Here is a 24,935-nt window from a genome sequence, read left to right as displayed (position 1 = left end):
TCTGCTGTGCCCAGATTTGCAGCCGCTACCTCTTTGCTCCTCTTTGCCAACCTTCGCCTGCCAGATTGCTCCTACATCCCTTCTGTTGAAGCACCACTGTTGAGGTGGATATTCCCATACCTAGTGTTTTTATAACAAATGGGACAGCACCTCTGGTCAAGGCTTAAGAGATCCTCTTTGCTGCTTTTGTGAAGACAGAGGATATTTCGTTTTTATTCTTTTTCATCCATCTGAGATAGTTCCACTAGGTTGCTTGAGCTGTCAGTAGTTGCTGACAAGAGTTCTTAACTGTCAGGTACCAGAGCAAGGACTCCGATGAGGCCAGGTTCAATAATTCAGCGGACTGTGTGGTGCTAAAGCCCTTTCCCCATGGCCTTTGTTCTGGATGCATAAGTCTTCATAAAACTCGAAAGCCACTGGCCTTCTGCTGAATCAGGACTTGCTCCATTGTGCTTCAATGTCAGGGAGAGTGATGGCCACCATGTCTCATAGCTACCAAAGGAAGTATCTGTGTGTGTGTGTGTGTGTGTGTGTGTGTGTGTGTGGAGATGCAGGAAAAGTAAAAAGGGCCCATGCTGGCTTTATCAGATCCGGAATTTTCAGGCTGTTTCAATCAGTGCACCCTTTGCTGTCAGGCTCCTTGAGGGTCAGGAGCTTCGCCACCTGCTACCACTCTGTAGCAATAAACACCCCTCCCCTCCAAATCAAGCCCTGTTGCTGCATCTTATGACCAAGATAAAGCAATTCCTATATCAACCGCGAGTGACTGCGGCAGCTTCAGCCTGGAAGGAAGTAGCATAATTTCTCCCTGGATTAAATAGCCTTTTATTTAGCAGAGATGATGCCCCCAGGGCATGATTTGGAAGGCGCAATGAAACACAGCAATAGCCAAACCAATCAGCATAAAAAGTAAATGAGGACTTTCTGGATGAGAAGGTAAAGGAAGCTAGAGCGAGAAGCAGGAAAATCCAGGGAAAAGCCACAGAGCCGAAGGCTGCCAGTCCCTGGGAGCCGCACAGGGTAGACACCTGCCTAGGACGTTCAAAGACAAAGGATGCTTATGTCCCCTGCTCAGGGGCTAACTGCAGGTGAAAGGTAACGGCCTGCTGTGGGGTGTTCTGAGGAGAGTGAGGGAGAGTCTCTCTTCTAAACCTGAGGAACAGAATGGAGAGCATGCTGAGGAACCATGGGGTGGGTTGCTGACTTTTGGGGATTTGCAGAAATATTGGGAGGAGACTGTCAGCTACTTCTATGTGATTCTCTCGGGATGAGCTGAGCTCAGCTGATACCGGAATGACGGTTTCCTTCTGCGTGCACTGCTTTTGCCCACCTCTGCGGTGTGAGGCTAAGTCTGAGTCAGGGCACTTTTAGTTTTATTTGTTGCTGTCATCCCCCACCTGTGATGTTTCTCAGATCCACGCAAATCTTTGCAGGCAATGGGCAGGAGGGAGGAACGGTGTGTGCAATTGACATGGTGAACCTACCGATCCTGGATAAACATTTCAGATAGGTAGCCAGCCAGGGAAAGTTCCGCGGATAGCCCAGCATTTGGGAAGCAGAGGCAGGAGAGGAAGTGGGGGGAGGAAAGGGAAAGAAAGGGAGATGGAGGCTGGAAGACGTTGGAACTATGTTCCAGCTTGCCATGGTGGCAAACATCTGTAATAACAGCACTCAGGAAGCTGAGGCAGGAAGACCTTGAATTCCAGCTCAGCCCGGGGCACTGAAATGTGACCCTGGTCCAAACAAGCAGACAGACAGACAGACAAACAAAAATGTTAAGTTGGCAAGTGATCTTTTTTTTCAGCAAGTGCAGCTTATCAATTCTCAACACTCCAAAGGTGATTTAAAACCAAATCTCCTCCTCCCCAGTTAAGATCCAACACAGACGGGGCAGTGTAAGCATACACACAACATTTTAAAGTTGTTAAATGCAGTCTTTACTTGGCAAGTCCAGTTTATAGAATGTCAACACTTCTAAGTTAACTTAAAATCAGATATTGTCGGTGCTGCGGGCTGGACCATGCAGACTTGTTTTTTTTTTTTTTTTTCTGCTCTTCGGGCCATTAGTTTTTTTTTTTTTTTCCTCCAGGAGGAAAAAATGGCTTCGGTTGCAATTGATCCACAACTGAGCATGGTGACCAGGGTAGACAACCTGGTGAGCTCCGCTTATATCAGTACAAAGGACCAGCATCCAAATTTGAGATCTGTGTGTGAGATGGCAGAGAAGGGTGTGAAGACCGTGACCTCTGTGACTGTGACAAGTGCGCTGCCCATCAAAGCTGGAGCCACAAATTGCTGTTGCCAATACCTACGCTTACAAGGGGCTAGACAGGACCGAGGAAAGACTGCCTATTCTGAGTCAGCTGACAGCTGAGATTGTTGCCCATGCCAACGGTGCTGTAACAGGGGCAAAAGATGCAGTGACAACTCCTGTGGCCGGGACCAGAGATTCTGTAGCCAGCACGATCACAGGGTGGTGGATAAGACCGAAGGAGCAGTGACTGGCGGCACGGAGAGGACCAAGTCTGTAGTCAACACAGTTTTGGGGAGTCGGATAGTGCAGCGGGGCAGAAAATGCACTTGTGAGCAGCGGGGTAGAAAATGCACTTGTGAGCAGCGGGGTAGAAAATGCACTTGTGAGCAGCGGGGTAGAAAATGCACTTGTGAGCAGCGGGGCAGAAAATGCACTTGTGAGCAGCGGGGTAGAAAATGCACTTGTGAGCAGCGGGGTAGAAAATGCACTTGTGAGCAGCGGGGTAGAAAATGCACTTGTGAGCAGCGGGGTAGAAAATGCACTTGTGAGCAGCGGGGTAGAAAATGCACTTGCCAAGTCAGAGCTCCTGGTAGACCAGTACTGCCTCTCACTCAGGAAGAGCTAGAGACAGAAGCAAAAGAGGTGGAAGGGTTTGATATGGTTCAGAAGTCAAGTTACTATGTAAGATTGGGGTCCCTGTCCACTAAGCTCCGCTCCTGGGCCTATCAGCAGGCTCTCAGCAGGGTTAAAGATGCCAAACAGAAAAGCCAGAAGACCGTGTCTCGGCTTCATTCCACTGTTCATCTGATTGAATTCGCCAAGAAAAACACGCACAGTGCCAACCAGAAAATCCAGAGTGCCCAGGATAAGCTCTATGTCTCATGGGTGGAGTGGAAGCGAAGCATTGGCTACCATGACACTGACGAGTCCCACTGTGCTGAGCACATGGAGTCACGCACTCTGGCTATCGCCCGCAACCTGACTCAGCAGCTCCAGACTACGTGCCAGACTCTCCTGTCCAACGTCCAAGGGTTGCCACAGAATGTCCAACATCAGGCCAACCACTTGGGGGTGATGGCAGGCGACATTTACTCAGTGTTCTGCAATGCTGCCTCCTTTAAGGAAGTGTCTGACGGCTTCCTCACTTCCAGTAAGGGGCAGCTGCAGAAAATTATAGAATCCTTAGATGATGTGATGGATGACCTTGTTAACAACACGCCTCTCAACTGGCTTTTATCCCTTTTATCCTCAGTCTACTGAGCCTCAGAATGCAGAGGTGGACAAGACTGGCCAGAAGGTCCAGGAGTCTGAGCTCAAAACTCACTAAACCTGTCCTTGTCACCAGTGCATGATGTCAGCCGGGTGCTAGTTTGAAATTAACCCAATAGATGACTTTAGATTGGAAGAGGAGCTAGTTCAAACAAAGGTCCTCATTATGGTCATCAGTGGCTGAATTAAGAGCTCTAAAGATGCTGGCATTGCCACATGACTCCGCCCCCCCACCCCCACCCCGCTGGCAGGTGGAATGTGTTAGGCACGTGAGAGAGCCTGGCCAGAACTTAAAAGCCCAGGTGTACTTCCACGTTCTTGTCTGTGGCCTTTGTGCTATTGGCTGTAAATATCTGTCTATACTGAATAAAGATTCATTCATGAGGCTTAAAAAACAAACAAAGAAAAATGTCAGGTAGCGTCTCCCTCTGTTAAGCCTCGCACGCATAGACAGTGGGTGGAGTCTGGTTTCTTTCTCAGGCTTGGAATGGAGTAGGGAAAAAGGAGTTGAAATGGGGCAGGTACTTCTTACTTGATTGTCATTGTCTCAGATGGGTTTGTGGTCTATGGGTCTGACAGGTGTTTGGTGCAGGCCTCTCTATTAGGGCTACAGAGATTAGATAGCTGGCAACGTCCTTAGCTATTTTCCACTAAGGCCTTTTTGTCTCTCTAGGAAATCTGGAAAGGAAAGGCAATGAGCCTTAGAATTTCTTTGTTGTAGAACCCATTTCTGCCTGTGGGAAATAACTATTTTTTTCCCTCTTGACAAACTATGGGAACATAGGTTGTCCAATTCATCAGCTCAGCCTACCTTTTAAAATGGGACTTAGACATGAGCCTCCATGCTCTCTAAACAGTAGTTGGTCACTGGACTTGAGATGAAGGGTAGACAGCACCCTCCCTGCCATGGGGGAAGCACTGGGCACAGCAGAGTTCTCTTCACGCCTGACAGACTGCAGCTCCTCTGAGTCCAGATGTCTATGTGTTCTGTATAAGTAAAAGCATTAGAGATATCTCACCCATTCTTGTCTCCAACTGAAGTTTCTACACAGAAAAATGAAATCGTTTAGGTTGTAATATACACCAGCTTCATGCTTTAGCTGAAATTCCCTCAGAAGCCCTGTCACTCCTCCTTAGAATGTGACTTTAGCCAGGGCAACCCCACCCCTCAGACACGAAGGTGTTAGTCTGCATTTCTATAGTGCTGTGGTGATATATTTTCTCTTTCACGGGAAGATTTCTTCCTAATGACAGTAAGTGGGTGCCAGGCTAAGTGAGAAGAAGGCTATTTGCTCTGTAAACTGCCCAGTGGGCTGTTGACATGAGGTGTTGTTGACCAGGTAGTAGCTGAGATCCTGGAGGCATCGAGATTAGTACCAGCAAATCAGTGTCCGAGCTGGGTTTTCAGTTTCAGTGAGCACGTGCACCCATTGGATGTATCGACACAGCCCAAAGCTAAGGGCAGATTGAGGATGACTTGTTTAATTTGATTGATTGAACCGCAAAACTGGGTCATTCACCATGTAAAATATCTAGACTGTAATGATCTGATATTGGCTGTCTACATTTACCAAACTAGATAATTAGCAAAATACCATTTGACTTCATGATCTACAAACAAGAATTGTGGCTCATTCAAAGTCATGACTTTGGTGTTCCCATCTGTGCAGATGGTTTCAACCTTTGTTTCTACCTCAACTTTGACATTTTTTCTAAATGGGCAATATTACTTTCCAGCAGTCATCAGGCAGCTTTAATAGACTCTCCCACTTGCACTTCCCCTCCTGAGCATCTCATCCTGTAATTCTCACGATTCCATCCCAATCAGTTAGCTTTAAGATCTCCAGGTCAACTTTGACTACTCCCTCCTCTGCCCTTTCCCTCCGCAGACTGTCAGATACCAAGTTGTGTCAATTTTGATCTTAAAACAGCTTTGAAATCTTCCTCCTTCTCCCTCCTTTTCATGTCATGCTATCCTATAACTCCATCAAAACCCAGCTGATGGGGGAGTGTCATATATCAATCTGTTGATTTCATTGTTTAAGCAATAAAGAAACTGCTAGGCCCATTTGATAGGCCCACCCTTAGGTGGGTGGAGTAAACAGAAGGGAAGGCTGGGAGGAAGAGGAAGTGAGGTCAGACTCCGCAGCTCTCCTCTCCAGAGCAGACACTTCAGAGAGACGCCATGCTACCTGCTCCAGGGAAGACGCACACCATGCCCCAGCTCCGACCCAGGATGGACTTAGGCTAGAATCTTCCCGGTAAGCGCACCTAGGGGCGCTACACAGATGATTAGAAATGGGCCAGAGCAGTGTTTAAAAGAATACAGTGTCCGTGTAATTATTTGGGGCATAAGCTAGCCGAGCCGGGCAGGCGGCTGGGGTGTTTGGGGACGCAGCCCCGCCGCCGCCTCCTATTACTACAGATGACGCCCAGACATGGGGCTAACTAAACCTACTTAAAAAACCTGAGAAGGCTTAAAAATAAGGGAGAGAGAGTTTAACACAGATTTTTGCTGTTTGTTGGTGGCGTGCTGTAGAGAGATTTCCTGATTCAGCAACAGCAGCAGAAAAAAAGCTGCGTTATTTTAAAGCGCGGCTTCCCGGGGCTGTGCCGCCAGTGCAAACTCTGGCTTTATGTTTGTGTTCCCGCTTGGGATCGGAAGGAGAGTGCTCTGAGACCGTGAAGATGACTCTGAGCTCCCCGCCTGCTCCTGGGCAGAAGGCAGAATCAGGCTTAGGCAGGCGGAAGAGCATGGCGGATTCCTGCTGCCATACAGAGACGTGTTTTCAGACTGCACAGTGCTCTGCATGTCAGATTTGGATGTAACTTGGATGAAAAGAATTTCTGTGCTGCGTGCTCAGTCTCAGAATTAAAGTGCTGAGTGCTGCTCCTACCTGGCGGCCCCAGAGCTAGCACAAAATGGTACGTCCTCCATTTTGAAATTTTCCTGACTCAGCTTTAGCTGCAAATCCCTGCAGCTCATTAAGAGGTCCTGCCACAAAACACTTAAACGGTGGTGACGAAAAGCTGAACGCATGCTTTTCGGTTTTCAGCTGTAGCAGGAAAAAAGCTGCGCGTTTAAAAATGCCGGCTTTCTGGGCTATCCTGCCAGGGCAAACTCTGACTGTTTGAGGCAGGAGGGCTGGCTACCAAGAGAGGATTTGAGTGTTGTCTGTTGTAGCTTGCTGGCTGGCAGGGACCTTGAAATGCTATAAACATGGCTACAGCCAGTACCTCAGCCGTGAGGCTGGAAAGCTAAGGATCCAGCCGGCAAAGCCACGCCTTTAGTTCTACTGATATTGCTCAGTAAATTAAAGGCTCTTGTGGTCAGAAAAAGAGAGATATACAGTAAAGAGCGATTCAAAGACAGAGAGAATTTCTGAATGGTTTAAAGTGTGTTAAAAATATATGCAGACTAAAAGTTGAAGTTCTTAAAGCAATAAACAAAAAAAGGAAGAGAGTTGTCGTGTGTCTTAGTACACACCTTTAATCCCAACACTTGGGAGGCAGAGGGAGATAGACCTCTGTGACTTCAAGGTGTGGTAGCACACGCCTTTAATCCCAGTGCCTAGAAGGCAGAGACGAACAGATCTCTGTGAGTTCAAGGTGTAGTAGCAAACACCTTTAATCCCAATGCCTGGGAGGCAGAGACAGGCGGATCTCTGAGAGTTCAAAGACAGCCTGGTCTACAGATGTACGCTCAAAAAGCAAAAAGTTAACCTAGAAATGTCACAGCTTAGATTCTTAAGCGCCTAGTGATTTAAAGGTGCAAATCAAAAGTGCTCCTGGATAGTAAAAAATTGTAGATTCACAATAGGACAGATTCAGACCACTAAATGAGTCACACTGTTGGATAAATGTACGTTGGCTTGGGAGAGAGAAGAAAAAGAATATAGAGAATAAAGTTAATGGTTTATAAAGAAAAAAGTAAAAGTAAAGTCTTTAAAGAGACAGAGTACAGATAGTTATAGATATAAATAAAAATAAGCCGCGTAAAGATGGAAAATTCACAGAGAGTCTGGATTATGTACATTGTGTTTTCTTTAAAATTTTTGACTGTGAAGGAGCTAAGTACAGAGAGACATTTCATTATATGGGCTGCCAAGTGGAACCAGAACGGATATCATGAGGGTATGATTTCAGAATTTGGATCTAAGGATATGATACTTTGGAAAAGAGATTCTTCTTTTGTTTTCACAGAGGATGAGACTCTATGGATTTCTTCAATTCCGATTTGGTATGATGGACCACGTCCTCCTGAAGGGTTGCTGTGAACATCTTCAGAAAATTGCCTTGCTCAACTGCCAACTGAGATAAACCTGGCACACAGGTTACACCCTAAAATCATTAACGACGCCCCCATTCAGCAGGAAGCAGTTTGGAGAGAAAAAACTGCGCCCATGTTCCCAAATATGGTTTATAAACGTTCTTTTACATTTAAAGGGGGATATGATATAGGTATGAATAATTTGCATTAGTATAGATTTTGCTTTATTTATAGAGATTTAAGGTCAATTTTGTTATATGTATAAATGTTTCTGATGTAACTTTTACTTGATAACTGTTTTGTTATATGTAATTTTGCTATGTTAAAGTTAAAGCCTTCTTTTTTGTTTAAACAGAAAAAGGGGAAGTGATGGGGGAGTGTCATATATCAATCTGTTGATTTCATTGTTTAAGCAATAAAGAAACTGCTAGGCCCATTTGATAGGCCCACCCTTAGGTGGGTGGAGTAAACAGAAGGGAAGGCTGGGAGGAAGAGGAAGTGAGGTCAGACTCCGCAGCTCTCCTCTCCAGAGCAGACACTTCAGAGAGACGCCATGCTACCTGCTCCAGGGAAGACGCACACCATGCCCCAGCTCCGACCCAGGATGGACTTAGGCTAGAATCTTCCCGGTAAGCGCACCTAGGGGCGCTACACAGATGATTAGAAATGGGCCAGAGCAGTGTTTAAAAGAATACAGTGTCCGTGTAATTATTTGGGGCATAAGCTAGCCGAGCCGGGCAGGCGGCTGGGGTGTTTGGGGACGCAACCCTGCCGCCGCCCATATTACTACACCCAGCCTACCATCAGTACAGATACGGTGTGGTTGACCTTGGCATTCTAGCATTGCCTCATTCCAAACCTCCCTTTTCCTCTGCCTACAATCCCCTGGAGGATTCTCACTGGTGTAGACTTCCTCCTGCCAGTCTCAGGGTCGCAAAGCTCGTCTCTAACACGTCTTTCCCTTTGATCTCTGCTCACACCCCTTCATGTATCCTACCGAACCATCTAATCTTTGGGTATTGGCATTGACTCATTTCCTTCCTATACACACACTACTCCTCCGAGCAGCTCCACGCTCATCGCTTTAGTCTTTCCACTTCCCTCCAGGTCCGTCCTGTTTCCTCACAAGCCAGTTAGCTACCACGTCCTCACAGCCTTCCTTTCAGGCTCTTGCCAGCAAGAATCTATCTCCCATCTATGCTCCACTGTACCTTAGCAGGGACCCGTCTACTCTCTTTCCTCTAGACTGAACATTCTTTCGGGACAGGATTTGTGCAGTCCTTTCTATAGCCTACAAGCTCCATATGATTTATATATAATAGCTGTATTTTATTTGTCTGCTTCTCTTTTAAATTAATTTGTAAAGTTAGCATAAAATGTAAGGAGTTTCATTGTGGCATTTTCATGCATTTATGTCATTATACTTTGTTGTTATTTAGTCCACTTTCCTGTAGGAGCTGTTCTTAAAATAACTGTTGAATAAATGAATGCTTGTCAAAAATGCAGTCTTTCAGTGTGGTTGTTTCTTCTCCTCTTGTGTGCAATACCACTTCTTATTTGATTAGGTAAACTGATGTGATGAAAAAAATTCCTTCAAGAGCATGGAATGCGCTCTTGTGGCTTTCTGTTCCCTGGTCTTTGCCAATGTTTGAGGCACTAATTATAAGGAGAAAGGGAAGTTCACTGCAGAGGAAATGACCATGAAAATTTTAGCTATAAATGGAAAATAATAGGTTTTCCAGGAAGGACATTATGAAAGGCAATAGTCCTCTTGGGCAGTGTTGTTTTCAAGAGGAATCTTTTTTCAAAGTAACATCTTAGTTTTTTTTTTCTTTTAAAGGAGAAACTGAACTTGTAGGAACATAGGATAATCAAATCATTGTGAAATCTGGCCAGACTTTTCCTGGAATTTTGTAGCCTGTTAGGTTTAATGCGATTAGACAGGAGAGGTAAAAATGCCCACTGCACTGGAGAGAAGGGCTGATAGTGACAGATTACAGGAGTGGCCATGTGCAGCAGACCACTGTGCCCTGCAGATGTAGAGCTGCTCTCACTTCTACCTGCCTGCCCAGAGCATGGGAGCACAAAGGCAAACCAAAGCAGGATATTCGATCGCAAAGGAAAACACGGGAGGTGTCTGCAAACTCAAAGACAGCGGCAGAATTGTCTTCGGGCATGTATCACAGGAATAAAATGAAATGAGCACTTGAAGATTTAGTGTCAAGTTCATCTAGAGTTTGAAGTCATCAAAGTGTCCTATGTTGATATCTCCCTGAAAGATTTGAATTAGAGTCTTTCTGTCGAACAGTGTAATAGGTCATAGAGGGGCATGCACATAAAGAATGGATCTCAACATATTACTGTAACATATAACAGCTGCTAGATTAAATACTGTTAGGTTAAAGGCCAGACGTAGCTTAGATTGTTTTGAGACAGGGTTCCTCTGTGTAGTCAAATATTCATAAGGTCCAAATATACTTCTGCCTAAGGGCAAGCACACGAACTCTATGCGTCATCACTTGCTTCAAGAAGAGCCACCTACCATTGTCTTTGGAGATAGGGTCATTCATGGGCCTGAAGCTCAACTATTAGATGAGGCTGACTGACCAGTGAGTCACAGGATTTGGTCTGTCTGTGCCTCCCCAGAGCTGGGATTACAAGTGAGCACCACAGCCATTTATAAAATATTCTTAAAAAATATTCTTTGACAATTTCATTTATGTATACAATGCACCTTGATCACATCATTGCCCAACTATTCCCACCAATTCTCCCCTAACCTCCCTACACATGCCCCTATCTCACTTCCACATCTTCTTACCTCCTCATCACTCTTTTGATACTTTCCTAAAGCAGATTAGTGCTATCTGCATGAGCAAGGGCAACCTGCTAGCAGCTACACCCCTGAAGAAAAGTGATCCCCTGCCTCCCTCAGAAGTTATCAGTTGTAAATAGTTCCTCAGCTAGATGTGGAGCCTCATGAGACCTGTTAGATTTATGCTAGAATGTTGACTGGCTTGATTTTGGGCTGGTCTTACATAGCTAACCACAGAAGCTATGAGTTCATGAGTGTAATGGCCATGCCATGTCTAGAAGACAGCATTTCTGCCCGTCCCCCACCTCTTACATTCTTTCTGGTCACTCTTCTGTGATATACCCAAAGCCTCAGAATGATTACAATAATCTGTGGGTATAAACATAAATATTTAGAAGGCAGCTTGACAACATTCCTGTTTAGCAAAACAACAGTTGCTGGTTCTTTCCCCTCATCTCAAGGGCCTCTAACCTCCCTAGCCATGGTTTTGACCAGATTTAGAGTACCAGGTATCAATTCCCTCCCATGAATTTCAAGTCAAATCAGATAATAGTTGTGTTGCTTCCTTAACACTCATGCCACTATTGCACCTGTGGATGCATTATGCTTGCTTGGCAGGTCAGTATGGAGTGTGCAGGGTTCACTACCGCATAAGTCTCTGGTCATCTCTCTCCTTCAGTGGCCTACAGAGCACCTTGAGAACAATCGAAGCTAGCCAGTGCGGAAGAAGTTTTCAGGCCAGTTCCAGTTTTATTTCTCTTTGTGCTTAAAACCAGAGTACGTCGTGTCTTCAACAATAGAACCTTACTGTCTAACTGTGATTGATGATCAAAGCAACAGCAGTAGCCTGTGTTGTTTTGAGAAACCCTGGAGCCTCACTGACCAAAAATTCATAGAAGTATTCCATACCTAGTATTTTCAACTAGTAATCCATGTCTTCTAGGAGAAGCATTATCTACCCATACAGGGTACCTCTGTTAGAACTTCTTTTTCAAAATTGCATTTAAAATAATCTTGAAAAGTAGTATGTTTCTATAAGGCTTTCTCATATATTCTTAGTTTTGGTTAGCCCACCTCCTCCTCTTCCTTACTTCTTCTCTTTCTCCCACCCTTGAGTAAGCCTTTACCCTCTCTTATTTTCCACAGTTTCACATCATGTGTGTTCCTAATATCACCTCATTCCTGAAGGCCTTTCCCATCCCTTTGGATGTTGGACTCTTTCTAATTTCCTGACCTCTACAGACACTCCAAATTGAACATACACATAAATGCGAACATTGAAGCTAGAATGCGCATGTGAGAGACAACATGCAGTGTTTGTCTTTCTGGGCCCTCACCAGGCATTTTCACACAGTTTAGAGGATAGAATTCTTGTTCTCCTTCTTCTAGGGCAAACATGTTAATGACTGAACCACCTCCACAGCCTCATACTCTTTTGTGGGTGTGGTTTTCCAACACAGATGATTCCCTGGGCCTAGGCCTTAAACTCTTTCCCCTCTCCTCACTCATGTATCTGTGACTCAAAGTCATCTGCTGATTGTTGATCCCAAAACATCCAACTTCAGCCCCATCTCCTTCCCAAACTACTGACTAGGACCTGCCTGCCCTCTCCTTTTGGACACTAACAGACATCTCTATGTCCAAAGTTCAGTTCCCAGTCCTCCTCCGTAAACCCACCTGTCCTATGGGATTCTCCAGGTCAGCAAAGAGCATCCAATCTTCTAACTGATCTGGTGAAAAATGACTGATGTGACAGATGTCATCTCTGCCCTTTCTTCATTCTCATTCCTGTTCGCCAGCTTTACCTTTGAACTGCATACAACTAAGCACGTTTTACTCTTCCTTCCTCGGTTCCCACTCCTCTACTTGATCCTTTAACCTCTTTGTAGAGACTAGTTAATGTTTGGAAGGTGACTCAAGTCATTCCTTTCTCTCTTCCACTCTAATTCTCCCAGTGGCCACCATCTCACTCCCATTTCTATGACTCAAAGTCATCTATAGACTGGTGACTCCAAGCCGTAACAGTTAAAGTCCTTGCGGTGGGCCCAGAAGAGCTCAGATTCTCTTTCCTTATCTGCTATCTCTCACTTCCTTCTGTCACACTGACTTCCTTGCTGCTCTTTTAAGCTCTAGGCATACTCTCATGTCAGAATCCTCCAGTGCTTTTTAACCTCAGAGTATACCACCCTTGTTATAAACGTTGCTGCTTATTCCTAACACCAAGTCTTTGCTTGCTATACCCTTTCTGTTAAGCCTTCCCTGAACCATCTTGTTAAAAGTCCAATCCTGTCCTGTCTCCTTTATTTTATATTTCTCTGCAATGTTTATTACTAGCTGACACAGAATACATTTACTTTATTTACTTATTACTTTTCTGCACTACCAGAATCCAAGCCCACGAATGTAGTTATCATTTTCAATTTTGTTCACTCAGGTTGTACACTCAGTGCCTAACACAGTACCTGACTTTAACAGGGCACTCGGTTCTTATTTTTAAAAATAATTTAATGACTATTTGGAAAAAGAGAAGGCTGGCTTTCTCTGAGGCATGATGCTTTGACCTTTAGGACACCTTGATCATTTTAGTTATAACGAATGTTCTTGGTGTTTGTTTTTCTCAAAGATATAAATACAATATGTCTTCATTCTTTACTAGATTCATTATTGCTGGTAGACACAATCAATAAAGATTATAAATTATATTATTATTGAAATGACTGAAGAAGTGAGCTATTTAAAGATACCTACATATGGCCGGGCGGTGGTGGCACACGCCTTTAATCCCAGCACTCGGGAGGCAGAGGCAGGCAGATCTCTATGAGTTCAAGCCTAGCCTGGTCTACAAGAGCTAGTTCCAGGACAGGCTCCAAAACCACAGAGAAACCCTGTCTCGAAAAAACAACAAAAAAAAGATACCTACATAGATTTTCAATAATTGTTTGCTTTTGTGTTAAATAAAAAAGAGTTGTGGGATTTCTTTCCAAAGATCTGAACATATGACAGCTCTCTAGTTTTCTTTCTGATGCTGTGATAAAAACCATGACCAAAGCAGCTTTGGGGAGGAAGGGCTATTTGGCTTATAGTTATAGCCCATCATCAAGAGAAGCTAGGACAGGAGCTCAGGCAGGAACGTAGAGGCAGGAACTGAAGCAGAGACCATGGAGGAATGCTGCTCAATTGGCTTGTTCTCTTTGGCCTGCTCAGCCAACTTTTTAATAAAACACAGGACTACATGCCCAGGAGTGGCACCATCCACAGTGAGCTTCCACATTAATCATCAGTCAAGAAAATGCGCTATAAACTTGCCCACAGGGCATTACAGTGGGGGGTATTTTCTCAGTTGAGGTTCCCTCTTCCAAAATGTCTCTAGCTGTCAAATCATAACTGTCACTAATAAAGTATTTGTATATTGTTTTTGTTTAGATACCACATAGAAAGTGGCATACCAAGTTGGTGATTTGTTCTGATGTCCATTAATATATCATGAAACTTGAAATAGTCGGAATTTCATAGGTACATCCTCTAACTAAGTACATAATGGAATGGGTTTGTTTGTTTGTTTGTTTTTCCCTTCTGTGTGACTATGTGGAGGAGCACAGCCCAGCTCTCCTTGTGAGAAGACTCACTGAGGGAATGTAGCTGGGGGACAGCCTTGAGTGACTACAGACCTACAATAGGACTCTTGCTAAGGTAACGTTTCTTTTCCCTGGGCTATTTCTGGTTAATGTTTGAATATAGCTGTATTAACTAGGACCAGGTAGACTACTGACTTTTCTCACAGTCAGTCATGGCATAGGGTGTCCACACTGGCTTGGCTGAGAAATTCTTAGAGCTGCATTGCAGTCTAAAGCTTTTCCTTCCCAACTTCCTTCTTTACAGATGTTGCATGAATATTGCCATTTCACAGATTTGCATATTGCCAGCTCTCAGATGTTGCATGCATAATGCCATCTCACAGATGTTGCATGTGTATTGCCGTCTCACAGATGTTGCGTGTGTGTTGCTGTCTCACAGATGTTGCACACGTATTGCCATCACACAGATGTTGCATACTTACAGATGTTGCATGAGTATTGCTCTCTTACAGATGTTGCATGTATATTGTCAGCTCTCAGATGTTGCACGAGTATTGCTGTCTCACAGATGTTGCATACTTACAGATGTTGCATGAGTATTGATGTCTCACAGATGTTGCACGCGTATTGCCATTTCACAGATGTTGCATGTATATTGCCAGCTCTCAGATGTTGCATGTGTATTGCTGGTTCTCAGATGATGCATGCTTACAGATGTTGCATGCGTATTGCTGTCTCACAAATGTTGCATGTGTATTACTGTCTCACAGATGTTGCGTGTGCATTGCCATCTGGAGTTCTCTTTGACTCTGTGATCCTTGACACCTTATCCTTCATCGATGAGTTCCCCCCAAAATATATCTAGCATTTAATCCTGTCCTGGTGTCTGCTTCTCAGAAAATCTGAATTGTTGCCAGAGGTTCCAGCAGCAGCAGCAGCAGTCCAAGAAAGCATTCATGAGAAGGGATCCAGGGACTGGCTCGCTTATTGCCTTGTTGACAAGAAGAATTACATCCTGAAAGGAATATGGGACACAGATGCTCTGTGGCCCAATTGACAAAGAATTTACCTGTGATGACAAGTGGAAAATGTCTAGGTGGAGAATAATGTCTTTACCAATGTGATGATCCAGGTATTTGCAGGCTATGGGAATAATATCTATAAAAGCTGCAAGGTTGTCTGGTTATTACTAAATTGTTTGTACTGATGCTTCTGGGGGTGGGGGTGAGGAAAACTTCAATAAAAAAAGCAACAAAAATGAAAGAACAATACTCAGCTTGTTAATAATCAGTGAAAAGCCTGTGAGAGACAGAAGCCCTCATCCTGCCCTCAGTACCCAACAGAAGGGTCCTCATCTTGCCCTCAATACCTGATAGAGAGGTCCTCTTCATGCCCTCAGTACCCAACAGAGAGGTCCTTTTCCTGCCCTCAATACCCGATAGAGAGGTCCTATTCCTGCCCTCAGTACCTGATAGAGAGTTCCTCATCTTACTCTTGGTACCCGACAGAGAGGTCCTCATCCTGCCCTTAGTACCCAATGGAGAGGTCCTCATCTTGCCCTTGGTACCCAACAGAAAGGTCCTCATCCTCTGCAGTTGGAGGTAAGATAGAGATGGGAAGCAGCCTCAGTACAATAGGATTTCAGAGATTGGGGCACAAGTGAATGCTTAGCAAAGGCAGGTATGTTACACTGATTTCACTGACTGAGATTTGGGGTAGAATCATTTCCATGGATGTTCCTGAGGATTGTGTCTCTACTGGAATCTTCACAGTGAAGCAATGTGGGAAGGCATCTATGGCCATGTGGTCCAGCAGTCATGACACAAATTACTGCATCTAGAAGGAATTGCTTTCATGCAGTTAGAAGGCAAAGGCTTCCATGAAGTGCTGGATTGGAAATTACACTGTAAAATAAACCAGAGAGTATGCCTCACTGTGTCTCCAGGGAAGCAACCTCGAGTCAATGTACCCACCGGCCATCTTCCTCAATGACCCATTGGGGAAACCATGCTTCCCATTTTTGTGACTATGGGTTGGGGGTATATTTTTGCCAGAGGACACAATAAGGATCTGAATGAACTATGAGTTATTGTTTGTGATACTTTGAAGTCCTTGTGTTTAGAAAGTAGGCAGAAAAGAAGTCATCATCTTGGCAGGGACAGTGGTTCCATCAGAAGGAATCTAAGGCAACTGTGATGCAGTGGGGAAAACCAGAAACCTGTAAAACCAAATTTACCTAGGTCCCTCTTCACATTTGTTGCTTAGTTACGATCCCAAGCAGAACCCCACAGCCACTCTGGATGACGAGTGGTTACCAGCAGCTCAGATGACTCTGAGCAAGCTTGAATCATAGAATCAGGAAAGCCACCAATACCAGCCCATGTGCTTGCTGAAGGAGGAAGGCTAGAGTAAGGGTGGGGGAGGGACCTGATGAGAGTAGCTGTAGTCTCAAGTTCAAATGCAACCCCACAGCTGTAGTTCTTTCTATTGTCCTGCCTTCCTCTATGTTCTGCACCCTGCTCCCCCCCCCCCCCCGAGAGAAAGACCAGTGGACCTGGAAAAGGCCAGTTCAGCATAGAGAGCTGTGACAGTTTCATCTTCATCTGCACTGTTTGTTGCCACAGAATTTTATATCTGTATTATAATTGCTATCATCTTTCAACATTTTCTCAGAGTTCTTCTATCTACTTCAGCTATTTTTACTTCCCCTGTAACTTTTATAAACATTGAAACACATTAGATTTTCAGAAGCATGTACAAATTATCAGGATGCTTAACTGTAGCTTCTGAAATTCAAGAGGTGGTTTGTGTAACTGTACGCATTGCAGAAAGTATAAATCCAAGCTTTAGAAGACTAAGTAAATAACCAAAAGCTAACATCATTCTTCAAAATAGTCGCTACCCATTTCTCATTGTCAGTGTCGACAGGTAGGTGTGCAATGTCAGTAGTTAAAGCAGGGATTGTCGACCTGGGGGGCACAGATCCAATGTCCTGCATATCAGATATTTACATTATGATTCATAACAGTAGCAGAACTACGGTTATGAGGTAGCAATGAAATAATTTTATCGTTGGGGTCACCCCAACATGAGGAACGGTATTAAAGGGTTGCAGCATTAGGAAGGTTGAGAACCGCCGAGTTATTATATGCAAAACCGGAACCAGATGGAACCTGGTGGAGTTTGTTACATAGGGTTGACAATTCATATTTATATAGGTTTCTCGAGGTTGGTTTTAAAAAATGAATCATTTGAGAGGTACTGAAAACTCTGGGTTAATTAAGGCAAGCATCATTTTTATCCTGCTAAATACTGAAGCTCACATAAGCTTGGTAATTTGTCTAAATCACAAACTACAAATGTTAGCTACAGTTGTTTTTTGAACCCTGGGTCATCTGATTCCAAAATCTATTCCCTTCCCAATAATGTAAGTAGCTTCCTTCTGATAACTGATCTTGGCTGTCAGTTTGACTACATCTGCTATCAACTAAACTCAAGACTATGAAGGATTTTCTTGATTGGATCATTTGAGGTGGGAAGACCCACCCTTAATCGGGACTACACCTTCTGGTGGCAGTCCACATAAAAAGACATAGAAAAAGGAAGCTTTTGCTTTTTGCTTGCTTGCCTTCACTCTCACCGACAAATTCACCTATCCTGTTGCTAAGGTATTCCTTTGCTGGTATTAGAACCTACTTCTTCAGAAGTTCAGAGTATGGCTGAAGACCAGCTGAGAAATCCAGTCTGGTAGGCTGAACAACTACTGGATTCACTACAGGATTCTTGGCCTTTTCTTTGAGAGACAGATGTTGTTAGACTAGCCCCACCACAGCCTGTACACCACTCTAAGAGATGCCTTTTTAAATATGTGTTCAATCACTTCTGTTCCTTTATAGAACCCTGACTAACACACTCATTTTCAGAGTCAGGCCCATGGTGTTTTTCAGATAAAACACTAGCAAAGTCAGGACAACAAAGGCCAATTCTCGTATTTCTAATTGTCAATGATTGTCCATCCATTGAAAAAATTGCAGCATGTTTGTGGCCTTTCCCGGGGTAAGAAGCCTTCATTAGAGGCCCCATCATGTTGACATTCCCTATTTCAAAATAGCCTTAATTATCTAAAAGATGGAAGCAAACAGCATTAATTTTCAAATCAAAATTCCAATGGAAAAAGAATAATTTCTCTACACCTCTGGGTTTATATTCTGTGATATGCAGTGGACCAGTGCTGAGACTCATGCTGTTTTTCCGAAGCCCCTTTATTTATTTTTCATTAATCTGCCTCCCTTGTGTGCCTGGCCCTCAGTAATCTGCTCATCTCTAGCATGATCTATACTATAATCCATCGTTTCTCTCTTCATGCATTTTAATGAAGCAGTTTTTGCCTCCTTTACATAACGGCTGTCCTGATTTCAAACTACAACCCAACCGTTTATTGTCACAGCGTTGAAAGCAAATCTTTAAAAGGGATACCTCAAAACAGGGTAGATACAGAGTTTTCACTCTTTTAATTTTTTTTTTTAAAGAGGAGGCCTTTGTGAACTCAGTAGCAGTTTTATCATTTAATTTTCAGTAGATGCTGAGGCTCGGAAATAAATATCCCTGAGATACCAGCCCAAGTGGGAAAAAATGCTGGCAGTCAGAGCCCTTTGTCCACTTCTGGCCTCATCTGTTGACAGGATGCTTTGAATTGTGTACTCCCTGAACTGCTCTTGCAGGTTGGTTATGTAGACAAAGAATTAGAGAACAGCTGTGCAGGAGGTCCCTGCTCACCACTGCCATTTTGTGTCTGGCATTGTCATCCCCCTGTGTTTTCCTGGTCATTGTCCTGGTCTTGGACGCTTTGCCCCCACTCTGTTTACTAATATCTGCACATCCAGGTCTGTGTGTATCTGGCTGCGGTCTGACCTTTGCTATCTGTGTGATATCTGACCACCACTGTGCTCTTGTCTAGGTATCCTAGACAATGTCCTTTTCCTGGCTATTCTTGGGAACCAGGCCACCTTGGTATGTACCTGATTTTACATCTTGCTGTGCCCTGCACCTCTGTTGGACTTTTCAATCCCTGCCAGTCTTGTGGTAGATTTATCTTTTATTCATTTATTTATTCTCGCAATAATCAGTTATTAAATACCCATGCTTTCAGCTGACAGAAAGAAAAATAAGACAAATGTTCTTTCCAGGCAGAAATCATTGTCCAGAAGATGAAAAGACCTAAAAGGGAAACAGATAGGAATTTTGAAAGGCTCTTCCACACATTTGGGGGCTCTCACTAACAAAAATATATGCAATAGTATGGGTAAATGTTTAGGCAAGCGTTTTGGAAGCGGTCACTGCAGAGGTGGCCTTAATGCTTCATTAGTTTCTCTTGTGAGACCATGCATTTTTCAAGAAGGGCCAAGTCATGGAATGAAAATATGAAGAGAATATTATGAAGGCATGAAGGAAAGGCAAGTACATATGCTTGGTGTCAAGGATGACTTCCTGCAGGAAGTTGAACCTGATCCTCTTTAATATCTAAGTTCTGTTTAAGTAGTTGAAGGAGATAGGAAAGAAGACGGCATCAGGCAGAGTGTTTTGAACATAGAGTCCTCATATGGGCATCAAGCACAAGAGGAAGTCTTGGGTGCATTTTTCTGGAGTCATAACAGAAAGGAGAGGTGATATTGGAGACAGAAATGGATGCCAAACAACTGGGGGGGGGTTGTATCACAATATGGATCTTAGATTTCATCTTGGATAAATCCCCTTGATGGAAAATATGTGTGTGTGGATTTCAGTCAGGAGATGCAGCAGTCACAGAAGCAGGGGATGGCCAGTTCTGAACTAAAGACATTGCGGCAGGAATCAAAAGAAGAGAAGGAATGGAGGATGCAGGATTGAAGAAGACTGGAGAGTAAACTCCTGGCTATCTACCTTGGGTATGTATATCAGAGAAACATTACGTGTAGAAGAGGTGGGGAAGGGACTTGATCTGGGGGAAGAGTGTGTGCTTAGTTTTAAGAAAACTTAGCTTTCAGAAAAAAATGGCATCCAAGTCTGAAGTTAGAGAAGAGTCTAGCAGGAGGTAAACACTGAGAAAACATGGGCACCTAGGAAACAGGTGGGGGCAAAAGGAAGAGTCAGCTACCCAAGGAGGTGTGGGGAAAAGTATAGAAAGCCAGAAAGGGAACTGTGGAAGATGTCAGAACAAACCACAAGAGAGAGTGAAGGGGTTGCAGACTCTGGTACCAACAGCCAAAGTCAAATATTGTAACATGCCTAAGGCTCCTGCAATAAAAAGATGGAAACATGTTAAGTTCATTGTGGTTTTCAGCAGGAAGCAAGCAGAGACCAGGATGAGAATATGTGGAAAGAATATGGGAACAAGGCTGTTTCCAGAGGTTGAGCAAGCAGGTGTATGGCATGGGAGGGGCGTAGTATGAAGAGTTGATTTATTTATTTATTTATTTTTATTATTTATTTATTTATTACAGATTTCTGCCTCCTCCCCACCACCGCCTCCCATTTCCCTCCCCCTCCCCCAATCAAGTCCCCCTCCCTTATCAGCTCGAAGAGCAATCTGGGTTCCCTGACCTGTGGGAAGTCCAAGGACCACCCACTTCCATCCAGGTCTAGTAAGGTGAGCATCCAAATTGCCTAGGCTCCCACAAAGCCAGTACGTGCCGTAGGATCAAAAACCCATTGCCATTGTTCTTGAGTTCTCAGTAGTCCTCATTGTCCGCTATTTTCAGCAAGTCCATTTTTATCCCATGCTTTTTCAGACCCAGGCCAGCTGGCCTTAGTGAGTTCCTGATAGAACATCCCCATTGTCTCTGTGTGTGGGTGCACCCCTCGCGGTCCTGAGTTCCTTGCTCGTGCTCTCTCTTCTTCTGCTCCTGATTTGGACCTTGAGATTTCTGTCCGGTGCAGTATGAAGAGTTTTAAATGATGGAGATCAGAAAGGTAGCAAGCATTAGCTGTGGTGATTAGAATCTAGACCAGCGATTCTCAACCTTCCTAATGCCATGACCCTTTAATACAGGTCCTCACGTTGTAGTGATCCCCAACCATACAATTATTTTTCTTGCTTCTTCATGGCTTTAATTTTGTTACTGTTATAAATAATAATGTAAATATCTTTGCTTGGGTGATCCCTGTGCAAGGATTGTTTGACCCCTAAAGGAAGTCAGACCTGCAGGTTGAAAACCACTGATCTAGATGATTTAACAAAAAAGATGGAAGATAATTAAGAATTTTTATAATCTAAGAGATTAAATGTTCAGAAGATGGAATGGGAAGTGGATTTGAACAATATCCTAACCTCGTGGTTTGGTTTGGGTCTTAAGTGTTCCCCAAGGCTCATATATTAAAGACTACTAGCCCGTGGTGCTTTGGCGAAGGTGATGGAAGCTTCAGGAGTTGAGGCTGAGAACTCTCTACCATAAGCCCAGTGAGATGAGACCAGGTGATATTGAACTGGAACATCTGAAATTGTGAGCCTTTCAAAAATTTCAACCACATTTTATTTATTTATTGTGCAGGTGTGTGCTTACACCCCGGCAGAGGTGCATACCTGTCAGAGAACAGCTTGTGGGAGTTGGCTCTCTTCTTCCACCAGGTGGGGTTTCAGGGATCAAACTTGTGACATCAGGCTTGGAGGCAAGCACTCTTCCTCAATGACTTATTTTGCCGATCCACGTTTTCTCCGTTTGGTTGATGATGTCACAGCTATGAGGAAGCTGCCCAGTGCACATGGGCTCCCATGACTTCCTGACCTCCAGGATCTTCTGTTCCTTTTAGATCATTACGCCTGTCTCTCTAGAAGCTAACTAGTGCAGAGACCTAGCTCTCTGGGATTTTGATCTTGATGTCTTCTGTCATCTCTGAAATTGAGTGATTGATTTATTAATGACCCAATGAAACATAAATGTTTTGTTCACCAGCAAAAAGCAGAGTGGTGTGTCGACTTAGGCTTCATGGAATGAGAGCGGGGGAAAAGACCAAAGGTAGCAGCGGAATGGAATTACCCTTTTATCCCAGTGCCCAGTTCTCTTCCATGATTGTCAGCCCTAACCGACTTGCCCTGGCAGAGAGCTATTAGCTTCAAAGGGAATAGAATTATTTGTGAGTAGAAAAAGATCAGGAAGTGTCAGTGTGCCCTGGCTCCTGGAAACTCGTGATTTACGATATTATTAAAACCATAGTAACCATTCTAGAGGTAAAAAGATCAAGAGCTGTGTCCAGAGCTTGCTCCAAAGCCACGCAGCCATACTCCTATTTGTTAGCAGTCGAGGGCAGGAAAGGTGCACACTGTCCGTAAATGTGAAGATGCTTTTCAGTCCAGAACACTCTCTGCTGATGCCGGCCATTACCATCCTTTTTGAGAAACCGTTCGTAGGAGTGTTTGCCCGAAGCCCTCACAGTGTACAAATGAAACAGCGGTAGTTCAGAGGTGATTCATTTTAGAACACGTGCCTTATTGCAGCAGGGACAAGCAGCCCACATTATCTGCTCAGTGCCCACTTGACAGTGTTGCTGGGATAAAAAGTCACCCACCATCTCTCCCGCACAGCATCGTTGTGCTGAAGCTGGCCTGTCCCTGAGCCACCAGGAAACAAAATGCAAAGCGCTTTGCTGCTGAGGCTTCCTGACTGTTCCATGAGTGACAGACATCCAGCGGAAGCCCTGGGCACTGAAACCTAATAAGTATTGGTGTTAAAAAAACTTTCAGAGAAAACTGTAGAGCTCAATAAAAATCAATAAAAAAGAGAAAGAGAAAAATATTGCACTACACAATTGTAATCAGGGACCAATGAGTTGCATACAAATAAAAAAAAACAGGAAAATTAAGATTCTTGGTGGGTAATACATATCATTTTTGCTTAGAGACATACCAAAATTAAAACACACACACACACTCGCACGCACACACACACGCACACACACGCGTTATATTGTCCAAATATATTTGTCAGGAATGTGATTGCCTGTCGTGTTCCAATGGCAGAAATACGTCTTGTTTTCAGGTAGTTCATGATCTGTGAAAGATCATGCAGATAAAGGCACAATAAATATTTGAAAAATAATAGCTACAAAGACAAGAATAGTAGGAATTTTTGGAAAGAACATAAAAGGTGATAGAACGTCTATCCAGAGGGATGATTGCACAAGAAATTTTGGCACGGCAGCTCACATATCACGCGAGAACAAAACAAGCGGGGACAGTCCTGAAACAGCAAAGAGTCTGCAGTGAATTTGGGGGGTGTTCAGAGGTGGATTTGGTTGCGAAGACAATGCAACTGTCCCTCAGGACCCCTCATTTGCACACACCCCTTCCCATAACTGCGTGGCTGTGTTAGACATATCTATCTAATTTTTTAAATCTGTTTTGTTTTAGTTAGAAAAGAAAACATTTACTTTAATTTACTTTATACATTTTAAAATGATCAGTCTACATCCCGGCTTCTTTCCAGACCAACTTCCTGGACCAAACTTCTTGTGTTGGACAGTAGAGTAACAGCAGGAGATGCCCCTGGGATTCAAGTATGGTGAATCGAGGATGTCTTTAGCTTGCATTTAGTGGGATATAGCCATGAGGGTCATACTCACCTCCATGTGTAGTTGTTGTTCCCAATCATTTAGTGTAGGAATGACTTGCACTAACACGGCTGCTCTGCACCTTGGCAGGATGGTGTGGTCCTCGGCTGCTCTGCACCTTTGCAGGATGGTGTGATTCTCGGCTGCTCTGCACCTTTGCAGGATGGTGTGGTTCTCGGCTGCTCTGCACCTTGGCAGGATGGTGTGGTTCTCGGCTGCTCTGCACCGTTGCAGGATGGTGTGGTTCTCGGCTGCTCTGCACCTGTGCAGGATGGTGTGGTTCTCGGCTGCTCTGCACCGTTGCAGGATGGTGTGGTTCTCGGCTGCTCTGCACCTTTGCAGGATGGTGTGGTTCTCGGCTGCTCTGCACCTTTGCGGGATGATGTGGTTCTAGGGGTCACATAGTGAAAAGAACATTGTCCCACAATACCCGATCCTGGGGGACTGTGGGTGGTGCAGGTTTGAAACGCACAAGAGTAGAAGTTACTCTGGGACATTCTTTTTGTCATCTGGCATGTATCACTTTTTATTTTTAATAATTGTGATAAAATAGACATAGTGTAAAGCTACCATTGTTATTAGCCGTTTTAAACACAATGCTCCGCAGTATTAAACACACGCCCATTTTTGGGCCACCGTTACCATCATCCACACAGAGAAACCTTTTGCAATTGAAACTCTGTATCCGTTAAACAATAATTCCCATTTCTCCCTTCTCCCACTCTCTGCTTCTATAAATTTGACTATTCCAGGAACTCATATAAATAGAATCATGCAATATTTGTCGTCTGCAATTGGCATATTTCACTTGGCATGATATCCTTGGGGCTCATCCACATTGCCACCTGTCAGAACTGCCTTCTCCCTTAAACTTTGAGTTCCTTCTAGTGTCTACATGAACTGCATTTTGTTTTGGTGATAATCTCCCTAAGGACACTTGAGTTGCTTCTGCCTTACAGACGTAGAAAAACAAACGCTGAAATGAACACGAGTATACAGTGGCTCTCGAGGTCTCTCGTTCTTTCCCATCTTCAGGTACACCTGATGTGTAAGCTTTAAGAGGAGGATTAGATTGTCATTGATGTCTAGTTAAAATGGAAATTTGCATCTAATAAGGATGCCTTTATGAGCTGGGAAGTGGTGGTGTGTTCCTTTAATCCCAACACTCGG

The 24,935-nt window shown here is 44.0% G+C and overlaps 1 pseudogene; it reads left to right on the top strand.

The window, feature by feature from the left end:
• The first annotated feature begins 2,098 nt into the window (after positions 1-2,098).
• On the top strand, positions 2,099-3,581 carry LOC142848637 (perilipin-2-like; annotated as a pseudogene).
• Positions 3,582-24,935: the final 21,354 nt, after the last annotated feature.

The sequence above is a fragment of the Microtus pennsylvanicus genome, chromosome 4 (assembly GCF_037038515.1).
Source record: "Microtus pennsylvanicus isolate mMicPen1 chromosome 4, mMicPen1.hap1, whole genome shotgun sequence".
In the NCBI taxonomy this organism is placed as follows: domain Eukaryota; kingdom Metazoa; phylum Chordata; class Mammalia; order Rodentia; family Cricetidae; genus Microtus; species Microtus pennsylvanicus.
Note: the sequence above shows the minus strand (reverse complement) of the source record. Positions and strands in the feature narration are given on the sequence as shown.